We start from the raw sequence: 20233 nt of genomic DNA, 5'->3' as shown, positions 1-20233 counted from the left end.
TTACTATGTCCTTTACGTAGGAAAGCTGACCAGGTCTGTGCCCAGTATCCCAGGTGTGGCCTCACATACACCCAGTACAACTGAAACATAACCTCTCTGTTCCTAAACTCCACCCCCTTCATAAGAAAGGGAGCCATTCAATAGCCCGCCAACAATGAAACAGAAGCTGTCCTTGAGCCTGCTTTCAGGCTTTTGTTCTTCTGCCCGAGGGGAGAGCAGAGAAGAGAGACTGTCCAGGGTGGGTCTTTAATAATGCTGCCAGCTTCACCAAGGCAGTGAATAGTGTAGACAGAGTCCAGAGAGTGCAGCCCGTTTCCTTGACTTGTGGAGCGGTGTCCACGGTTTCTTGTAGTCGTGAGCAGAGATGTCATACCAAGCTGTGATGCATCCAGATAGAATTCTTTCTATGGTGCATCAGTGTATGAGTTGACAGGGACATACCAAATTTCTTTAGCCTCCTGAGCAAGTAGAGGCGTTGGCGAGCTTTCTTCACCTCGATAAGAACGTCTTTGGTCCAGGGCAGGCTGGTGGTGGTGTTCACTCCCAGGAACTTGAAGCTTCCAACCTTCACCAACCTCAGCACCGTTGGTGTAGGCAGGAGCATTTACACAGCTCCCCTTCCTGAAGTCTATCACCAGCTCTTCTGTTTTGTTGACATGCAATGCCCAGGTTTTTGATCTTCCTCTTCCACACTGAGGAACCAACAGCCCCATGGAGCGGAACTAGATGCCCCCGTGTGGGGCAGTAATTAGTCACAGTGTCACAGAGTACTACAGCACAGAAACAGGTCCTTCAACCCGTCTAGTTAGTCCAAGTTGAATTGTTCTTCTGCCAAGTCCCATTGATCTGCATCCAGGCCACTGCCCTCCATGCCCCTTCCATCCTTGTGCCTATCCAAATTTCTCTTCAATGTTGCAATTGAGCCACCACTTCTGTCAGCAGCTCGTTCCACCCTCTGGGTGAAGAAGTTCTCCCTCGTGTTCCCCTTAAAGATCTCACCTTTCACCCTTAACCTATGACTTCTAGTTCTAGTCTTACCCAACCTCAGAGGAAAAAAGCCTGCTTGCATTTACCCTATTTATACTCCTCCTAATTTTGTATAACTCTATCAAATTTCCTGTCATTCTCCCACACTCTAGGAATAGAGTGCTGATCTTGCCAATAACTCAGATCCTCAGTCCAGACAGCATCCTTGCAGATTTTCTCTGTACTCTCAATCTTATTGATATCCTTCCTGTAGATCAGTGACCAGAATTGTTCACAATGCTCCAAATTTGGACTCATTTGACGAATCTGCCCAATTGACTCAAATTTGGTCTAATTGGCCCTGGGGCGTTAGATTAATCCCCTTCCTCCCCACCTTCGCTTCTTTCAGTGTGTATGTAAGCGGAAACTGGGGGGGGGGGGGGGTGTTTGGACGTGCTGTGGGAAACAGAGAGATGTGATGACTTGGCTACAGAAATGGTAGGAAAATCACACCACTGGGGTTCAATAGCATTAAAGACAGGTAAATAAACAATCTTAGGGTGAGATCTGAACCCACACCAGAGAATATGGAATGTAAGAACTTCAGAAACAGTAGTGGGAAGGGACCATTTGCCCTTCTTGACCACTCACAGTTGCTTTTCTATTTCAGTGCTATCTTCATTTATTTATAGTGCAGTACCACATAGATACAGTCCCATCGGCCCAAGCACTCCATGCTGGCAGCTCACCCCAATTTCCCGTGTTTGGCACATATCCAAAGACATACGGATTAGTAGGTCAATTGGTCACATGGATACAATTGGGCGACATGAGTTCATTGGGTTGGAAGGGTCTGGTACTGTACTGTATCTTTAAATAACTAAAAAAAATATAAAATAAAGCAATACAACATGGTCACGGGCCTTTTGGCCCAACCAGTCCATGTTGACCACAGTGCTCACCCACCTAGTCCTAATTTTCTACAGTCAGTCCATCTCCCTCTAAGCCCCACCAATCGATGTATCTACCCAAGTTCTTCTTAAATGATATTATTGTACCTGCCTCAGCCGCTTCCTCTGAGAGCTCGTTCCACACACTCACCACTCCCTGACCCTCATCACCCTGTCATCATAAGTTGATGCACCGTAGTTTTGGAGTCCCGTCCTCTGGGGAAAGGACTGTACCTATCCACCTTATCTATGCTTCTCATCATTTTAAACATTTCTATGAGGTTGGCTGGCAAGCCCCTCCCTACAACTCAAGTCCCCTAGCATTGGCAACATCCTCATAAAGTTTCTTCCCAGTGTAACCATGTCTTTCTTATAACAGGGTGACTAAAACTGTACACAGTACTCCAAATGTGGCCTCCCCAACAACTTGTGTAACAGCAACACAACATCCCAGCTTCAGAACCTGCTGCCCTTCCTGTTCACATATCTCTCATACAGGGAGTGTGGAGACTATGGTCCAGGTGCTTTTCGAAGGGACCAGGCAGATTAATAGTTGGGCATGGACTAGATGGGCCAAAGGCCCTGTTTCTGTGCTGCGGCGCACGATGATTCTCTCACAAGGACCAAATCACTGGAGGAACTCGGCAGGTTGGGCGGCATCTGTGGGGGGAAATGGACAGCTTGAGATCCTTGTTCCCGGCTGGATTTCTCCACTACCTTCCATCGATGCTGCCTGACCTGCTGATTTCCTCCAGAACCTTGTTTCTTGCTCCAGATTCCAACATCAGCAGTTTCTGCTGTACCTTTAATATCCAGAAATCTATCGATCCCTTTTCTGAGTTCACCAGCCTCTGAGTCAGGGAATTGCTCTTCATCCAACCCCTAATTCTGAGACTCCTAGTCCTTGACTCTCTCCCATCCTCCCTGTATCCAACCATTCTCCTGCCTTCTCTTATCCTTTGACGTGCATTTCCTACGTTCATACATAAATCAATAGAGTGTGGATTCAAGCCTACGGCCCAACCAGTCTAGGCTGATCATGATGCCCACCCAGCTAGTCCCAATTTCATGCAATATATCCCTCTAAGTCTCCCCCCTCCTTCTACCTGTCCAACAGCTTCTAAATGATACTGTTGTACCCGCCTCAACCACTTCCTCTGCCAGCTCGTTCCATACACTCAGCAACCTCTGTGTGAAAAACTTGACCCTCAGGAGCATAAAAGGGCTTCCCTTCCTCCACCATCAACACTGCCCTCAACTGCATCTCTTCCATTTCACGCTCATCCTCCCGCCACCCTACCAGGGATAGGGTTCCTCTTGTCCTCACCAGCCTCCACATTCACCACATAGTTCTCTGAAACTTCTGCCACCTCCAACATGATCCCACCAGCAAGCACATCTTGCCCTCCCCCTACTTTCTGCTTTCCGCAGGGATCGCTCCCTACACAACCCCCTTGTCCATTCATCCCTCCCCACTGATCTCCCTCCTGGCACTTACCCTTGCAAGCAGAACAAGTGCTTCACCTGCCCCTACACCGCTTCCCTCACTACCATTCAGAGCCCCAAACAGTCCTTCCAGGTGAGGCGACATTTCACCTGTGAGTCTGTTGGGGTCATTTACTGTGTTTGGTACTCCCGGTGGGGCCTCCTGTGCATTGGTGAGACCCGGTGTAGATTGGGAGACTACTTCACCGAGAATCTACGGTCCATCTACCAAAACAAGCAGGATCTCCCAATGGCCACCCATTTGAATTCCACTTCCCATTCCCGTTCCGATATGTCCATCCATGGCCTCCTCCACTGTCGTGATGAGGCCACACTTAGGTTGGAGGAACAATACCTTATATTCCATATGGGTAGCCTCCAACCTGATGGCATGAACATTGATTTCTCAAACTTCTGTTAATGTCCCCCAACTTCTCCATTCCCCATCCCTTTTCCCTCTCTCATCTCATCTCCTTGCCCACCCATCGCCTCCCTCTGGTGTTCCCTCCCTCTTTTTCATTCTTCCATGGCCTTCTGTCTCTGTCACCAATCAACCTCCCAGCTCTGCTTCATCTCTCCCCTCCTGGTTCCACCCATCACCTGGTGTTCCTCTCTCCCCTCCCCTCCCCCCACCTTTTAAATCTACTCCTCAGCTTTTCTTCTCCAGTCCTGCCAAAGGGTTTCAGCCTGAAACATCGACTGTATTTTTTTCCACAGATGCTGCCTGGCCTGCTGAGTTCCTCCAGCATTTTGTGTATGTTGTTCATTTTTCTAAACTCCAGCAAGTACAGGCCCAGAGCTATCAAATGCACCTCATACTTTGACCCAGTCGCAGTCTATTCAGTGTCTCCCCATATAACGAACCCTGCCATCCATCCCTGGCAGCAACACCCCCCCCCCCCCACACCCCAGTCAATCGAAAATGGTGACTGTCCATTTCCCACCATGGATGCTGCCTGACCTGCCGAGTTCCTCCCAGTTTGTGTGTTGTTCCAGATTCCTGCATCTGCAGTCTTTGCCTTTCCTGGAACTAGCCTGGTGAATCTCTGCTGTATTCCTTCTATGGAAAGTGTACAGAACTCTGTAAACATTACCATTTACCATAAGTCCTGATGAGATTAGAGCGGTGTCATTGGCCTATTGAATCTGCTCTGCCATTCCACCCTGGCTGATTTATTACCCTTCTCAACCCCGTTCTCCTGCCTTCACCCTGTAACCTTTGACACCCTGACTGATCACGAACCTATCAAACTTTAAATCTATCCAGTGAATTGACCTCCACCTCTGGCCTATAGAGAGGAATAAACAGGTGACCTTTCCCTCTCAACCCCTCGCAGGTCACCTCTCAGTCTCCTGCGTTTGAAAGAATGAAATGCTCTTCCTGTTCGACCTCTTCCTGCAGCTCAGTCTTGACCGGGAACAATTCCCTTCCTAACCCCCAGAAGTGAAATGCTAATCGAACGGGGGGTGGGGGTCATATCGCCTTGCTGGTCTTGTGCATGGGAGGGGGAATCGGGGGGGGGTTTGGGGTTCTAACATTTAACTGTCATTCATTCTTCGGGCACTCCTCTGTTTTTGTGGATGTTTGTGAAGAAAAAGAATTTCAGGATGTATATTGTATACAATTTCCCTGACATTAAATGTACCTATGGAACCACTGAATGCAGGACAATTTCACTGATGGCCGTCAGTGCGGACGTATAATGGAACCAGATGCTGCCCTCACCTTGACCTTGAGCTCTTGCCCGCTTGGTGGGAGATTCGGGTGGGGATCCTCCCAGCTTGTGCGTAGGTGTCAGGAAGTGAGTCATTCACCACAGGGTCCCCAGCCGGTGACTAGCCCTACCATTTTGTTACCCCTGCGCGGGTTATTAATAGACAATAGACAATAGACAGTAGGTGCAGGAATAGGCCATTCGGCCCTTCTCACCAGCACCGCCATTCACTGTGATCGTGGCTGATCATACACAATCAGTACCCCGTTCCTGCCCTCTCCCCACATCCCTTGACCTCGCTATCTATAAGAGCTCTATCCAATGTTATTCATTGAACATTGGAGGTGGGTTATTGGTGTATTGTACCCACACGTACCGAAATACAGTGAGCAACTTGTGTTTGCCTATCACCAAGGCACACCATTCCATTTGTAGACACATCAAGGGGGCATCAAGGGAAAAGGGAATGTAGAGTACAGAGTTACAGGTACAGTGAGGGCGGACAGTAAGGAGCAAAGGGCCACGGGGTAGTAGGCTGAAGGACTGAGACTTCACCATTACTCCATAAGGACTGGCGTTCATGATCATGGTTGCCGTTCTGCTGAACACTGTGGACATGGTGTGATGGTGCCGTAATGTGTGGTGACACTTGTGGGCTGCCCTTCGGTTGTCGATGCAAACAACACATTTCACCGTATGTGTGATACATGTGATAAGTAAATGAATGTCAATCTGCATCTGATAACAGACGGGAGGAAGCCGTCCTTGAGCCCGATGGTACGTGCTTTCAGGCTTTTGTATCGCCTGCCCAAAGGGAGAGGGGAGGAGAGGGATTGGCCTGCTGGGAGGGGTCTTTGGTTATCTGGCTGTTTCACCGAGACAGTGGGAGTTGTACAGAGTCCACAGAGGGAAGACTTGTTTGTGTGATAGTCATGCCTGGAACAGACAGCCGGGCGGTGCGGTGAGGCAGACGGTGATGATGGTGATTCAGAAGCTGTCAGGCTGACACGTGATTGTGCAGGGAGATGGGTCAATTGCAGGCATAATTTTGGTTTTTTTTGGCATCGTATTTGGAATAAATGTCCTAGGCCAAATGGCCTGATCCTGTGTTGTACTGTTCAATCTTCCATGTGAGGTGAAAATAGTTTAAATTATTGTCATGGGGGAACAGTCCCACACACACGCTGACCCTCACTGGGGGACAGTCCAACACACACTGACCCTCACTGGGGGACGGTCCCACACACACACTGACCCTCACTGGGGGACGGTCCCACACTCACACTGACCCTCACTGGGGGACGGTCCCACACACACACTGACCCTCACTGGGGGACGGTCCCCACACACACTGACCCTCACTGGGGGACGGTCCCACACACACGCTGACCCTCACTGGGGGACGGACCCACACACACTGACCCTCACTGGGGGACAGTCCCACACACACACTGACCCTCACTGGGGGACGGTCCCACACACACGCTGACCCTCACTGGGGGACGGACCCACACACACTGACCCTCACTGGGGGACAGTCCCACACACACACTGACCCTCACTGGGGGACGGTCCCCACACACACTGACCCTCACTGGGGGACGGTCCCACACACACACTGACCCTCACTGGGGGACGGTCCCCACACAGACACTGACCTTCACTGGGGTACGGTCCCACACACACACTGACCCTCACTGGGAGACGGTCCCCACACACACACTGACCTTCACTGGGGTACGGTCCCACACACACACTGACCCTCACTGGGGGACGGTCCCCACACACACTGACCCTCACTGGGGGATGGACCCACACACACTGACCCTCACTGGGGGACGGTCCCACACACACGCTGACCCTCACTGGGGGACGGACCCACACACACTGACCCTCACTGGGGGACAGTCCCCACACACACTGACCCTCACTGGGGGACGGTCCCACACATACACTGACCCTCACTGGGGGACGGTCCCCACACACACACTGACCTTCACTGGGGTACGGTCCCACACACACACTGACCCTCACTGGGAGACGGTCCCCACACACACACTGACCTTCACTGGGATTCATCTTTAGGACCTGCCAGCTCTCTACACCTGCATCTGACCCTGAATCTGTCAGTGATTAGGGCTGTTTCTGCCTCAGCCTCTGTCTCTCCGCCTCCATCCTTGCCCTCTTCTTCATCCCAACCCCTTGTTGTTCATCTGCCTGGCACTAACTCAGCTTATTCCTGTATCGAGCGAGAGAAATCTCCTAGCCTGTCCTTTCCCCCCTCCTTGGTTCTTTACATACCCATATATAGTGCTGGTTTGCTGGTGTCTCGGCAATGCCCGCCCTGCTCCTGTGTGTGAGCTGGGGCTGGAAGAACCAAAGCAGGCAGCAGGGAATGTGCAGGCTGGGACCTCTCGATGCTGGATGGATGTCGTGGAAGTAGGTTAACTCTTTCCTGTGCCTCGGGCCTTGCTTGGCGCTGGTCGGAAGCGAGGCCAGGCTTTGCCGGAGGGGCTTTGCGTGGCTGCCCCTTTGCTCTGGGATTGGCTGAGCTGAGTTCATTAACAGTCCGCAGAGGGCATGGCAAGAGCCCCCTCCTTTCTCCGTGCCAACTTTCCATTGCCTTCTGTGCGGAGGTAGAGGGGCCCATGGCTCCACGGTCTCAGCACTCTTCCTGCTGCTGTTCTGTGGGGCTATCCAGCCCCCTCCCACCCCTCCCCTCACCCATGCCCATCCAGTACCAGCTTCCCAAAGCCTCAGAGTCAGAATTCGGTTTATTATCACTGTCAAATCTTGTAATGTTGTTGGTTTGCAGCTTCAGGCAGTGCAATGCATAAAATATACTGTAAATTATAATGAGAGATTTATAAAAAGATAAATAAGTAGTGTTAAAAAATTAATAAATAAGGGAGTTAAAATGGCAAGGTGGTGTTCATGGACCATTCAGAAGTTTGTTGGTGAAGGGGACAAAGCTGTTCCTAAAACACTGATTTTGGGTCTTGGGGCTCTTGTTCCTCATCCTTGATGGTAGTAATGAGAAGGAATAAATAGATGGTGGGAGAACTTAATGATGGATGCTGGATTCGTGATGCATTTCCTTTTGAAGAAGTCTTCGATGGTGGGGAGGCTGATGCTCACGATGGGGCTGGCTAACTTGGCATAATCACTGAGCTGCAGAGTGCCGGAGGGTCTGTTCCGATGGGACCGGCTCAGTCTGGGACATGGTCATCTCCGGTCACAGGAGGGATGAAGTCTGGACCAAAAGACGGACCAGGCGATGGTGGAGGGAGCTGCTCGTCACTGGGGCTTCATCACGGTGGGGTTCAAGAAGGGTCAGGGTGAAGGGTGGTCCCAACTGAACTGACCCCTGCTCAGATGGAACTGCTCAGCAGACCCAGACCCCAAAACATTTAGAGGAATTCGCTGTATTTGTCACACGTGTTGCAAAGTAGAGAGACATACTGTATAATGCAACGATGGTGTTAACAGCCCACACAGTCCGAGCATGCGCTGGGGGCAGCCCGCAAGTGTCACCATGCTTCTGGTATCAATATTGCGTGCCCGCAACTCACTAACCCTGACCTGTGCGTCTTTGGAATGTGGGTGGAATCTGGAGCACCCGGGGGAGACCCTCACAGTCATGCGGAGAACGTACAGACAGTTGAGGGAATTGAACCCTGATCAGCGGTGCTGTAACAGCACTATGCTAACTGCTGCACTACCGCAGTGTCCACAATGCTTTGAAACTTCAGTGTACTTGTGCCAAATTAAGCTAATCTCACCCCAAAATCTCCTCTAAGGAGCCGGTCCCACACGACTGGAGCTGTCTCTTTGCACTGTTCCACAGGGTGTTCCATAGACGGGCTGTCCCCACACTCTCCCAGCTTCTTTACCCTCATCTGGACACACTGTATCAGCATGTTGTACCATTAGACAGCGAGAGGGTCCGCAGTGAAGATCTCCCTATGTCGGGCCACCCCCTTTCCACCGGGAGCCTGGGGTGGTGAGTGTGACAGCTCTCAAAGTAGGTTCACGGTCTCCCATGTCACCTGTCACTTCTGTGGCCTGGAGGCACATGGAGCATAGGACAGTACAGATCCTCCTGTCCATAGTGTTGTGTCGCTGTTGACTCTGAAATCGATCTAACCCTCTCTCCTCCATGGCCCTCTATTGTTTCTGTTATCCGTGTGTCTAAGAGTCTCTTACATGTCCCTAATGTATCTGCCTCTGCCACCACCCCTGGTAGCACGTTCCATGCACCCACCACTCTCTGTGTGAAAAACACCTACCTCTGACACCCCTCCTTAAACACACGAGAGTCTGCAGATGCTGGACGTCCAGACCAACAAACGCACCAATTCTGGAGGAACTCAGCAGGTCAGATAGCATCTATGGAAATGGTCGGCTTTTTGGGCGGAGACCCTTCATCAGGACTCCTCCCTATACTTTCCTTCTAAAAGTTGTGCCGACTCGTATCAGACATTGCTGCCCTTGGAAAAAGGTGCCGGCTGTCTGCTCGATTTATGCCTCTTATTGTCTTGTGCCCGTCATCAAGGCATCTCATCCTCCTTTGGTCCAAAGAGAAACGCTCTATCTCACTCAACCTTTCCTCAAAAGACTTGCTCTCTAATCCTGGCAGCAGCCTGGTAAATCTCTGCAGCCTCTCTAAAGCTTCTACTTCCTTCCTATAATGAGGTAACCAGACTGAACACAATTTTCCAAGTGTGGTCCAATCAGAGTTTTATAGAGTTGCAACATTACCTCGTGGCTCTTGAACTCAGTTCCCCGACTAATGAAGGCCGACATAAGCCTTCTGAACCACCCTAACAACTTGTGCAGAAACCGTGTTCCATCTACATACAGAGTGTGAAGAGCTTGCAGCCCCTGTCCAAGTTCCAATCACACTCCTGATCTTTGGTCACCAGGTACAGTGGGGGGGGGGGGATGGTTGTGGGTTGGTCAAGGGAAGACTCCTCATTAGTCTGTTCCTTGGCCCAGACAAGGTGACCAGTCACAGGCAGCAGGCGTCGAAGGTCCTGTCCTAGCCAACTGCCCGTCTTTCTCCCACGTATACTCCCAGGTAATGCCCAGCGCAGACTTTCCAGGACCAGTGGCTGGAGTATGTCCTGGAAAAAAAATTGTAATGGTTTATTTGAGTTTTGTACATATTTCAATAAAAATTTGTACAGATAATCAAATAAAACTCTTTAGATACAGAAAGGGGCTCCCTCAACACTATTTATATACTGCGATCCTCTATGCATCCATAAACTGAAGAACACGACCCAGTTATTCCTCATTTTCACTCTTTACCTTTTGTAACTTGTTAGAATTTTTATGTCTGTCTATCTATCCAACTACCTACTTCCATAACCACCCATCTAACTACATAACTCTAAACACAAGTAGTTCTGCAGATGCTGGAAATCCAGAGCAACACACACAAAATGCTGCAGGAACTCAGCAGGTCAGGCAGCATCTATGGAGATGAATAAACAGTCGACGTTTCGGGCTGAGACCCTTCGTCAGGACTGGGCAGGGAGGGGAAATATGGTAGAGTGAGAAGATGAGGGGTGGGGGAGGAGGTGGAATGGGTAGAAGGTGACAGGGGAAGGCAGGTGGGTGGGGGAGGCTGTCGATCTATTTTCACAGAGATTTTTATGTTTTGCACTGTACTGCTGCTGCAGAACAACAAATTTCATGACATACGGTATGTCAGCGATAATAAACCTGGTTCTGGTTCTCAGACTGACCTCCTGTAACACCTGTTCTGTATCTTTCCATAAGGGATGCACATGCAGACCCGAATCTTTCTTCTTTGTACTTCCTCTAATCCCCACACCTTCCTTTCTGGCTTTTGCCTCCTTCCTTTCCAGCCCTGATGAAACACTGACTGTTTGTTCCCCTCCACAGACGCTGCCTGACCTGCTGAGTTCCTCCAGCATTTTGTGTGTGTTGTCTGGATTTCCAGCACAGAATGTACAGCAGAGAACCTTACAGCTCTTCAGCATAAGGTGTGCTGACCTTCGAACCTACTCTAAGGTTTCCCGCATAGCCTTCCGTGTTTGTGTCATTCATCTCTCTATCTTAGAGTCTTTTAAATATCTTTAATGTATCTGCCTCTACCATCACTCCCCAATGCATTCCCACCACTGTGTTACAAACCTTAGGTCTGACATACTATACTTTCCTTCTATCAACTTAAAGCTATGGCCCCTCCTATTAACCATTTCCACCCCAGGGCAAAGTCTCTGGCTGTCCACTCGATCTATGCCTCTTATCATCTTCTACATCACTATCAGGTCACCTCTCATCCTCCTTCACTCCAAATGATGAGCCCCAGCTCACTCAAACTCTCCTCATAAGACATGCCCTCTAGTCCAGTAAGCATCTTAGTAAACCTCCTCTGCACACTCTCTAAAACCTCCACATCCTTCCGGTAATGAGGTGACCAGTGAATGGAAATGAATTATTGCCTGCCGTTCTGGTTGCCCCATTACTGAAAGGCTGTGGGGGCTTTGGAGAGGGTGCAGAAGAGGATGCTGCCTGGACTAGAGAGCATCAGCTCTAAGGAGAGATTGGGCAAACTTGTGTTGTTCTCTCTGTCAGATTGACACGCATCCAGTCCACTCTGTCAGGGCCTTTCAATATTCAATATGTATCATTGAGAATCCCCCTCATTCTTCTCAACTCTAGTGAGTACAGGTCAGAGCCATCAAATGCGCCTCATACATTAACCCTTTCATTCCTGGGCTCATTCCTGTGAACTTCCTCTGGACCCTCTCCAATGCCAGCTCATCCTTTCTTAGATAAGGGGCCCTAAACTGCTCCCAATTCTCCAAGTGCGGTCTGACCAATGTCACATAAAGCCTCAGCATTACATCTTTGCTTTTATGATCTAATCTGCTTGAAATTAATACTAACACTGCATTTGCCTTGCTTACCACTGACTCAACCTGCAAGTTAACCTTCAGGGAATCCTGAATTTGCAGAACTTGCATACATCCTGGATACTGTTCATTATGACCCATTAAAGTAGATAATGATATGAAATGTACTTTGCAAGCAGAAATGTCTTGGGCACATTTCAGCAAACAAATGGGGAGGAATGTGCAGTATGCCTCTGAGGGCCCGCAGGGACACGCTTTGAAGATAAGGGAGAGAGCTGTTGAGTTTGACCCAGGGTTTATGTTGGAGTGCCATCAAAGCCCCCAGCAGGAGCCCCCGGGTGAAGTCCTGCTGGGGATGAAGCCCTGAACTCTCTCCACACTCACGACTGTGTGGCCAGGCGCAGCTCAAACGGCGTGTATAAATTCACCGGCGACACAACTGTTGTCGGCAGAATTTCAGATGGTGGCGAGGAGGCGTGCAGGATCAGATAGATCGGTGTTGCAGAAAGAACCTTGCACTCAACACCAGGTGCAGCAAGGAAGTGAATATGGACTTCAGGAAGGGGAAATAGAGGGAACACAAACCAGTCATCGTCGAGAGGTCAGAAGTGAAAAGGGTAAGCAGTTTCCATTTTCCTGGGTCCACTGTATTGACGAATCACGCCGATGGCTATATTTCATTAGGAGTTTAAGGAGATTTGGAATGTTACCAAAGACTCGTGCAAATTTATACAGATGTACCAGGGAGAGCATTCTAACTGTAGGAGGGACAGCACACGGCAGCAGTGGCCTTTCGGATCTGGTGCTACTTTAGTTTAGTTTTTAAATTTAATTTGAAGGCATTCTTAGGGTTTAGGGCAATGGATAACAGAGCGACTATCTACCATCGCCAGATACTGCTACAATACAGAGATCGTCCAAAAACAAACCTTCATGAAAATCTGCTGGTTAGATTGCGCGACTTCGGCTTAGTGAGGGAATCGGGCCTACAGTCCTGGGATTCGCCTGCTGCCGGTGGCCGGAGGTGGGGACATCGTAAGCGGTGTGCGAGGAAGCAGAAGCGAGGCGAGCGGGCAGGAGTCCGTGCCAGGAAAAGAGCAAGTCCTAGCCGGCCGGCTCTCCCGTCCATTCTGCTCTCCAATGGACATTAAACTGGACTATATCTGTGGCAATGAAATACTCGGCGGGAGTACAGAAACGGACGGAATCCCAGACACCGCCATTCAGCTGTTTATTTATGTAACAGATTTTCCCCCAAGCCATCGGACTACCAGCCTACTGCCCTGTGCTGTGCCTATTGTCTTGTTTATTATTTATTGTAATGCCTGCACTGTTTTGTGTACTTTATGCAGTCCTGGGTAGGTCTGTAGTCTAGTGTAGTTGCGTGTTGGTTTATGTAGTTCAGTGTAGTTTTTGTATTGCTCATGTAGCACCATGGTCCTGACAAACATTGTCTTGTTTTTACTGTGTACTGTACCATAGTTATGGTCGAAATGACAATAAAAAGTGACTTGAGTTGACTTGACTTGACTTGAACTGGTGAATTGCCATCTGGTACGGAGGGCCCATTGCACAGGGTTGGGAAAAGCTGCAGAAAGTTGCCAACTCTGCCAACTCCATCACGAGCACTAGCCTCCCCACCATCGAGGACATCTTGAAGAGGCGATGCCTCAAGAAGGCAGAGTCCATCACGAAGGACCCCCACCACCCAGGACGCGCCCTGTTCCCATGACTACCGTCGGGAGAGGACCAGGAGCCTGAAGACACACACTCAGTGCTTTGGAACGTCTTCTTCCTCTCCATGACCAGATTTCTGAATGGTCCATGGACACCGCCTCCCTGTTCTGTTCACTTTATGCACCCTTCGTTTATTGTTGTACACTGAATGGCCACTTTATGATGCACCTCCTGTACCTAATAAACTGGCTACTGTGTGTATATCTGTAGCCTACCCATTTCGCCCAGAGAACCGGCACTCTCTGGATGTCTCTGTAAACTCTGGAGACCGTCGTGAGTGAAAATCCCAGGAGATCAGCAGTTTCTGAGATGCACAGACCACCATGTCTGACGCCAACCATCATTCCGTGGTCAGAGTCACTGAGATCACATTTCATCCCCCATTCTGATGTTTGGTCTGAACAACAACTGAACCTCTTGCCCGTGTCTGCGTGCTTTTTCTATGCATTGAGTTGCTGCCACGTGATTGGCTGATTGGATATTTGCATTAACGAGCAGGCGTACAGGTGTACCTAATGAAGTGGCCACAGAGTATAGATTGAATGTTACAACACAGTACTCCATTTGGCCCACAATGTTTCACCTATTCTAAGATCAATCTAACTTTTCCCTCCTACACAGCCCTCCAATTTTCTTTCATAGATGTGCATATGTAAGAGTCTCTTAATCCCCTAATATACCTACCTCTACCACTGCCTCTGGGCGTGCGTTCCATGCATCCACCACTCTCTATGCAACAAAACCTCTCTCTGGCATTTCTCCCTATTCTTTCTTCCAATCACCTTAAAGTTATGCCTCCTCAGATTATTCGCTTTCTCTCTGGAAAATTTCCACTTGGTCTATGCCTTTTATCATCTTGTACACCCCTATCAAGTTGCCTCTCGTTTGCCTCCGCTCCAATGAGAAAAGCCCTGGCTCGCTCAACCTGTCCTCACCAGACATGCTCTCTAGTCCTGGCAGCGTCCTGGTGAATCTCCTCTGCACCCTCTCTGAAGCTTCCACGTCCTTCCTACAATGAGGAGACTGGAACTGAACACAACACTCCAAGTGTGGTCAAACAACATTACTTTTTGACTTTTAAACTCCATCCCCCCACCCCCCCCCCCACTAATGAAGTCCTTCTGCATTTGTCAGTGGATTTACGCACAGATCCAGCGGGATCAGGTGATGACTGACCGACACTGAGCAGGGCACTGGGAAAGCACAGGGTTGGCCTCACAAAGTAGAGGGAGCTGATCCTCGCTGCTGATGTAGCAGAGTTTCAGGGAATGATGTCAGACCCATCTGCTTCGGAACAGTTCTGTACTAATTGCAGCCGTTTCCTGTTTACTGCTGGTAATAGCGAGGCAGCTAAAAACAGCTGGCTCGTTCCCTGTTTTAAAAGGTTTTCAAAATGCAGCTTATTGAGACAAACATTTTGGAATTGGAATTTAACTGGGTTGCTGTTGTCACGTGTGTTGCGCGGCATGGTAGCGTAATGCCAGCGTCCTGTGCTCAATTCCCGCCGTTGTCTGTGAGGAGTTTGTACGTTCTGATGGCTGCATGGGTTTCCGGTTTCCTCCCACCTCCCACACTCATGCAGGCTCCTGTTCCTCCTCACTGATGGTAGCAATGAGAAGAGGGTGTGTCCCAGGCGGAGAGTGTCCCCAATGACGGACATTGCCTTCTTGAGGTATCGCCTTTTGAAGATGCCCGGAATGGTAGGGATGGCAGTGCCCATGATGGAGCTGGCCAAGTCTATAGTCACCTGTAGTCCCGTGCATTGGTGCCATCTGTATCAGATGCTAATGCAACCAGTCTGTGATTATGTTACACTAGCTCCCATGCCGCCATGTTGCCCCACACTTTTTTGAATGATGGGGCAGGTTTGAAGGTTAGAGTGACTTACCCGGTCTAATTTGTGTGACGAAGTGTCTCGGCCCGAAATGCTGACTATTTATTCCCCTTCATAGATGCTGCCTTGACCTCCTAAGTTCCTCCAGCATTTTGTATGTGTGTTTCTCTGGATTTCCAGCATCAGCAGAATCTTCCCCCCTTCCTCTCCAATCCTGATGAAGGGTCTTGGCCTGCCTACTCTTTATTCTCCCTCCATCGATGCTGCCTAACCTGCTGAGTTTAACCATGTGGGCCATCTGTTAGTTTTTGTGTGAGGGAGGGGTTGAGTTTTGCAAGTTCTTGTTTCTTTTTGTGCAGGGTGGGGGGGGATTGAAGTCTTTCTTTCAACTACGGCGGTTTGCTGTATGCTATGGCTATCTGGAGAAGACAAATCTCCGAGTTGCATTCTACATAAATACTTTAATTATAAAATGAACCTTTGAAGCTTTGAAGCTTTGAACTGCCTGAGCATTTTGAGTGTGTTGTGTGTTGATATTTACATCTGTGCCTTTGGTGAGGTGAGAGGTGCTGAGATACTGGTTAGTTGGATGGAGTCTTACCACTGACCATTGCCTAAGCAGCAGCTGGTCTCCATATAATTAATGGAGACACAATAGACTGTAGATGCTGGAGGGAAGAAGTGGATCGAGCAGCAAAAGGGATGGTCTGTGTTTCTGGTTGAGAGCCCATGTCTCTCCTCCACAGATGCTGCTTGGCCGTCTGAGCATGGTTCGGGCAAAGTTTTACAGTGCTAGTGACTTGGGTTCAATTCCCACCACTGTCTGCAAGGAGATTGCATGTTCTCCCTGTGACCGTGTGGGTTTCCTCCACGTGCTCCGGTTTCCTCCCACAGTCCAAAGATGCGGGTGTGCCAAGTTGGTGCCAGACGTGTGGCGACGCTTGCCCCCAGCACATCCTCGGACTGTTGTCCAATGGCACGCTTCACTGTGTGTTTCGGTGTACATGTGGCAAATCGAGGTCGTCTTTTCCTCCAGCAACAGATAGTCTGTTGGAGAAACTCGTAAACACAAGAGATTCTACAGAAGCTGGAATTCCAGTAACAGATACAAAATGCTGAAGAAACTCAGCAGGTCAGGCAGCATCAGTGGGGAGAGGCAGGGGTGTCTCTTAAAACCCTACGTCACAAACCTGGTCCTGTAAAAATTTCCCCCCTCCCTCCCACTAATTCAGATGTATTTATCGCATGTACATCGAAACATACAGCGAAATGTCTCATTTGCGCTAACCACCAACACAGCCCGAGGATATGCTGGGGGCAGCCCTCAAGTGGCGTCACACATTCCCAGTGCCACCAATGTTCAGCAGAACCACGTAGACACGACATGCAGCAAAACAAACCCCTTTCCCACATCCCCACCCACTCACACACACCCATAGGCCTCGAACCCTGGGCCCCAGTCCTTGGCCCTGGATTCTTAGGCTCACAGGCCGCTGACTTCCAGACAAACCAGTCCAAGGAGACTTTCCAAGTTCGGTCTTTGGTCTTTGGGTTTCCCCCTCCGAATGTTTCAGACGCTGCTCAGTGCACTACGTTCCTTCATTAGAGTGTCTTTTGCTCCAGGTTCCAGAGAGTGAAGTCTCCCACGTCAATGAGTTACTCCAGCAGGCGGTGTTTTGGTTCAGCCGAGAGCCTTGATTCAGGGAAGGAGTTAATTGCTACCAAGAGTGAGTTAACAAGTGCCTTCTCGGCACAGAACTGAGGAAGCCAGGCACGAGCTGTGTGAGGGTGGCAGGAATGTAAACAACAGCCAGCTCTGTGTGTCGTAAACACAAGAGACTCTGCAGAGTAACACGCACTGACTGCTAGAGGAACTTGGCACATCGGGCTGCGCCTATGGAGGGGAATGAAGAGTCGACGTCTCATTCTGAGACCCTTCATCAGGACTGGTCAGAAACCAGAATAAGGAAGTGTGGGGAAGGAGAAGCCAGTTGGTGGATGTGTCTGTCCTTGGCCTCCTTTACTGAGGCCACACTCAAATTGGAGGAGCAACACCTCACATTCCGTCTGACAGCATGAGCATCAATTGCTCGAACCTCCAGTAATCTCTCCCTCCTCCTCTCTTTTTCTTTCCCCCACTGTGGGTCACCTCTTACCCCTTCTCTTCTCCTCTCCAGCCCATCACCTCCCTCTGGTTTCCCTCCTGATGCAGCCTCGTGCAACCCTGATGGCATAACATCAATCCTCTAACTTCCGGTAATCTTTCCCTCTCCCTCTTCCCTCATTTTCTATTCCCCACTCTGGTTCCCCTCTTACTCTTCCTCTTCTGCCCATCACCTGCCTCTGGCTCCCCTCCTCCTTCCCTTTCTCCATGGCCCACTCCTCTCCTATTAGATTCCTACTTCTTCAGCCCTTTACCCCTTCCATTTATTCCCCTCCCAGCTTCTCACCACTCCCCCCCCCCCCCCCGGTCTCACCTGTCACCTGCCAGCTCGTACTCCTTCCCCTCCACCCACCTTCATGTTCTGGCCTCTGCCCCCTTCCTTCCCAGTCCTGATGAAGGGTCCCAGCTCCACATGTCAACTGTTTATTCCCCTCCATAGATGCTGCTTGACCTGCTGAGCACTTCCAGCACTTTGTGTGTGTTGCTCTAGATTTCACTGCCACTAACAAACCCACCCCAGTACACACACACATACACTCACTCCATAAACACCTTGCCTGAGGTACAGCAAGCATCAAGAGTTCCAGAAAAGATTTACAAATTGCATGGCATTTTAATATTTTCCAGGGCACGCTGGGGGAGTCAACAATTTATGATCCTTCCATAGCAGAGGTCTGCCAAGCCCAGTGACTTCACTAAAACAAAAAGAGCTCCAAAGCATGTTCCAAACGTTTACATAGTTCGTCGGCTGTTCTCGCAGTACCTTGACAAACTGTGTTCCGTGTGCCTGTCCTTTTATGGTAGAGTCTCACCACTGGCGATTGGGGTGGGTTTACTCAGGAAGGGAAAGGTTATTTTTGTTTGTTAGATTGGAAGTATTTTGGCCTCCCAACCAGTATTTGTAGAAACATGTTTCGCTCGAACCTCTGCTGTCAGACCTGGCAACTGTAGCATTTTCTGGCCGGGCTGTTCTGTCAGAACCTGCCAAACACACCCACCTCTCCCATGGAGCAGGTGCCAGGGGAACATTACCACCCACCAGCTCCCCTCCAAGTCCATCGCCGTCCTGTCTTGCAAATGCATCACCACCCCTTCACGTTACTGGATCTAGATCCCAGACCTCCCTCACCAACACCACTGTGGGGGCCAGAACCACAAGTATACCTCCTGTACCTGATAAAGTGGTCTGTAAGTGTATTACAGCACCAATGATTGGGGTTCAATTCCTGTCGCTGTCTGTAAGGAGTTTGTACATTCGCCCCGTGACCACGTGGGTTTCCTCCGGGTGCTCTGGTTTCCTCCCACAGTCCAAGGTCGTCCGGGTTAGGGTTTGTGAGTTGTGACTGTGTTACGTTGCCACTGGAAGCATGGTGACATTTGCAGGCTGCCCCCAGCACACCCTCGAGCTGTGCTTGTTGTTGACACAAACTAGGCATTTATTGTAGGTTTCGATGTCCCTGTGACAAGTTAAACTAATCATTAAAAAAAAGTCTTTATTATCTTCTTTCTTTCTTTCTTTCTGCCTGGCCTAGTCTCAATGTGAGTCCCGACTCACCCCATGTGGTCAGTCAGGGATAGGCAATAAATGCTGGCATTGCCTTCAAGAGCCACACCGTTCAAAGCAGATGACCAGCTAATGACCCACTGGGCTGCTGGTGGAGTAATTCGGATTCTAGCAGAGGGGGAGTCACATCTTTACTCCTCCCAGCCTGAGAGCGACAGGTCATCTGCTGTAAGTGTTGGTACCAGGGACATGGTTTAGTATTGTACCAACATGCAGTGAAGAACTTAATCAGAGTCCATTTATTATCACTGACATACACTCAGTAACCACTTTCTGTACCTAATAAAATAGCCAGTGAGCGTGTGATCGTGGTCTTCTGCTGCTGTAGCCCATCCACTTCCAGGTTCGATACATTATGCATTCAGAAATGCTCTTCTGCACACCACTGTTGTAACGTGTAGTTATTTGAGTTCCTATCAGCGAACCAGTCTGGCCATTCTCCTCTGACCCCTCTCATTAACAAGGTGTTTTCGTCCAGAGAACAGCCACTCACCGGTTCCTGAAGAAACGTCTTGGCCCGAAATGTCGTCTGTTTACTCTTTCCCACAGATGCAGACTGACCTGCTGAGTTCCTCCAGCATTTTGTGTGTGTTGCTCTTAATGTTTTTAGTGTTTTGTACAATTCTCTGTGAACTATATAACTGTTGTGCACGAAAATCCCAGGAGGTCAACAGTTTCTGAGATACGCAAACCACCCCATCTGGCACCAACAATCATTCCACTGTCAAAGTCACTGAGATCACATTTCTTCCCCATTCTGATGTTCGGTCCGAACAACAACTGAACCTCTTGACCTTGTCTGCGTGCTTTTATGCATTGAGTTGCTGCCACATAATTGGCTGATGAGATAACTGCATGAACGAGCAGGTGTACCTAATAAAGCGGCCACTGAGTGAATGTCGTAAAATGTGTTGTTTTGTGGCAACAA

General features: G+C 49.6%; 1 protein-coding gene across 11 annotated transcripts in view; it reads left to right on the top strand.

The window, feature by feature from the left end:
• LOC140728114 (tensin-1-like) overlaps positions 1 to 20233 on the top strand; it is a 429660-nt gene that overhangs the window by 203519 nt on the left and 205908 nt on the right. The gene's annotated exons all lie outside the window — the stretch shown is intronic.

Source organism: Hemitrygon akajei, chromosome 5, assembly GCF_048418815.1.
Source record: "Hemitrygon akajei chromosome 5, sHemAka1.3, whole genome shotgun sequence".
Classification (NCBI taxonomy): Eukaryota; Metazoa; Chordata; class Chondrichthyes; order Myliobatiformes; family Dasyatidae; genus Hemitrygon; species Hemitrygon akajei.
Note: the sequence above shows the minus strand (reverse complement) of the source record. Positions and strands in the feature narration are given on the sequence as shown.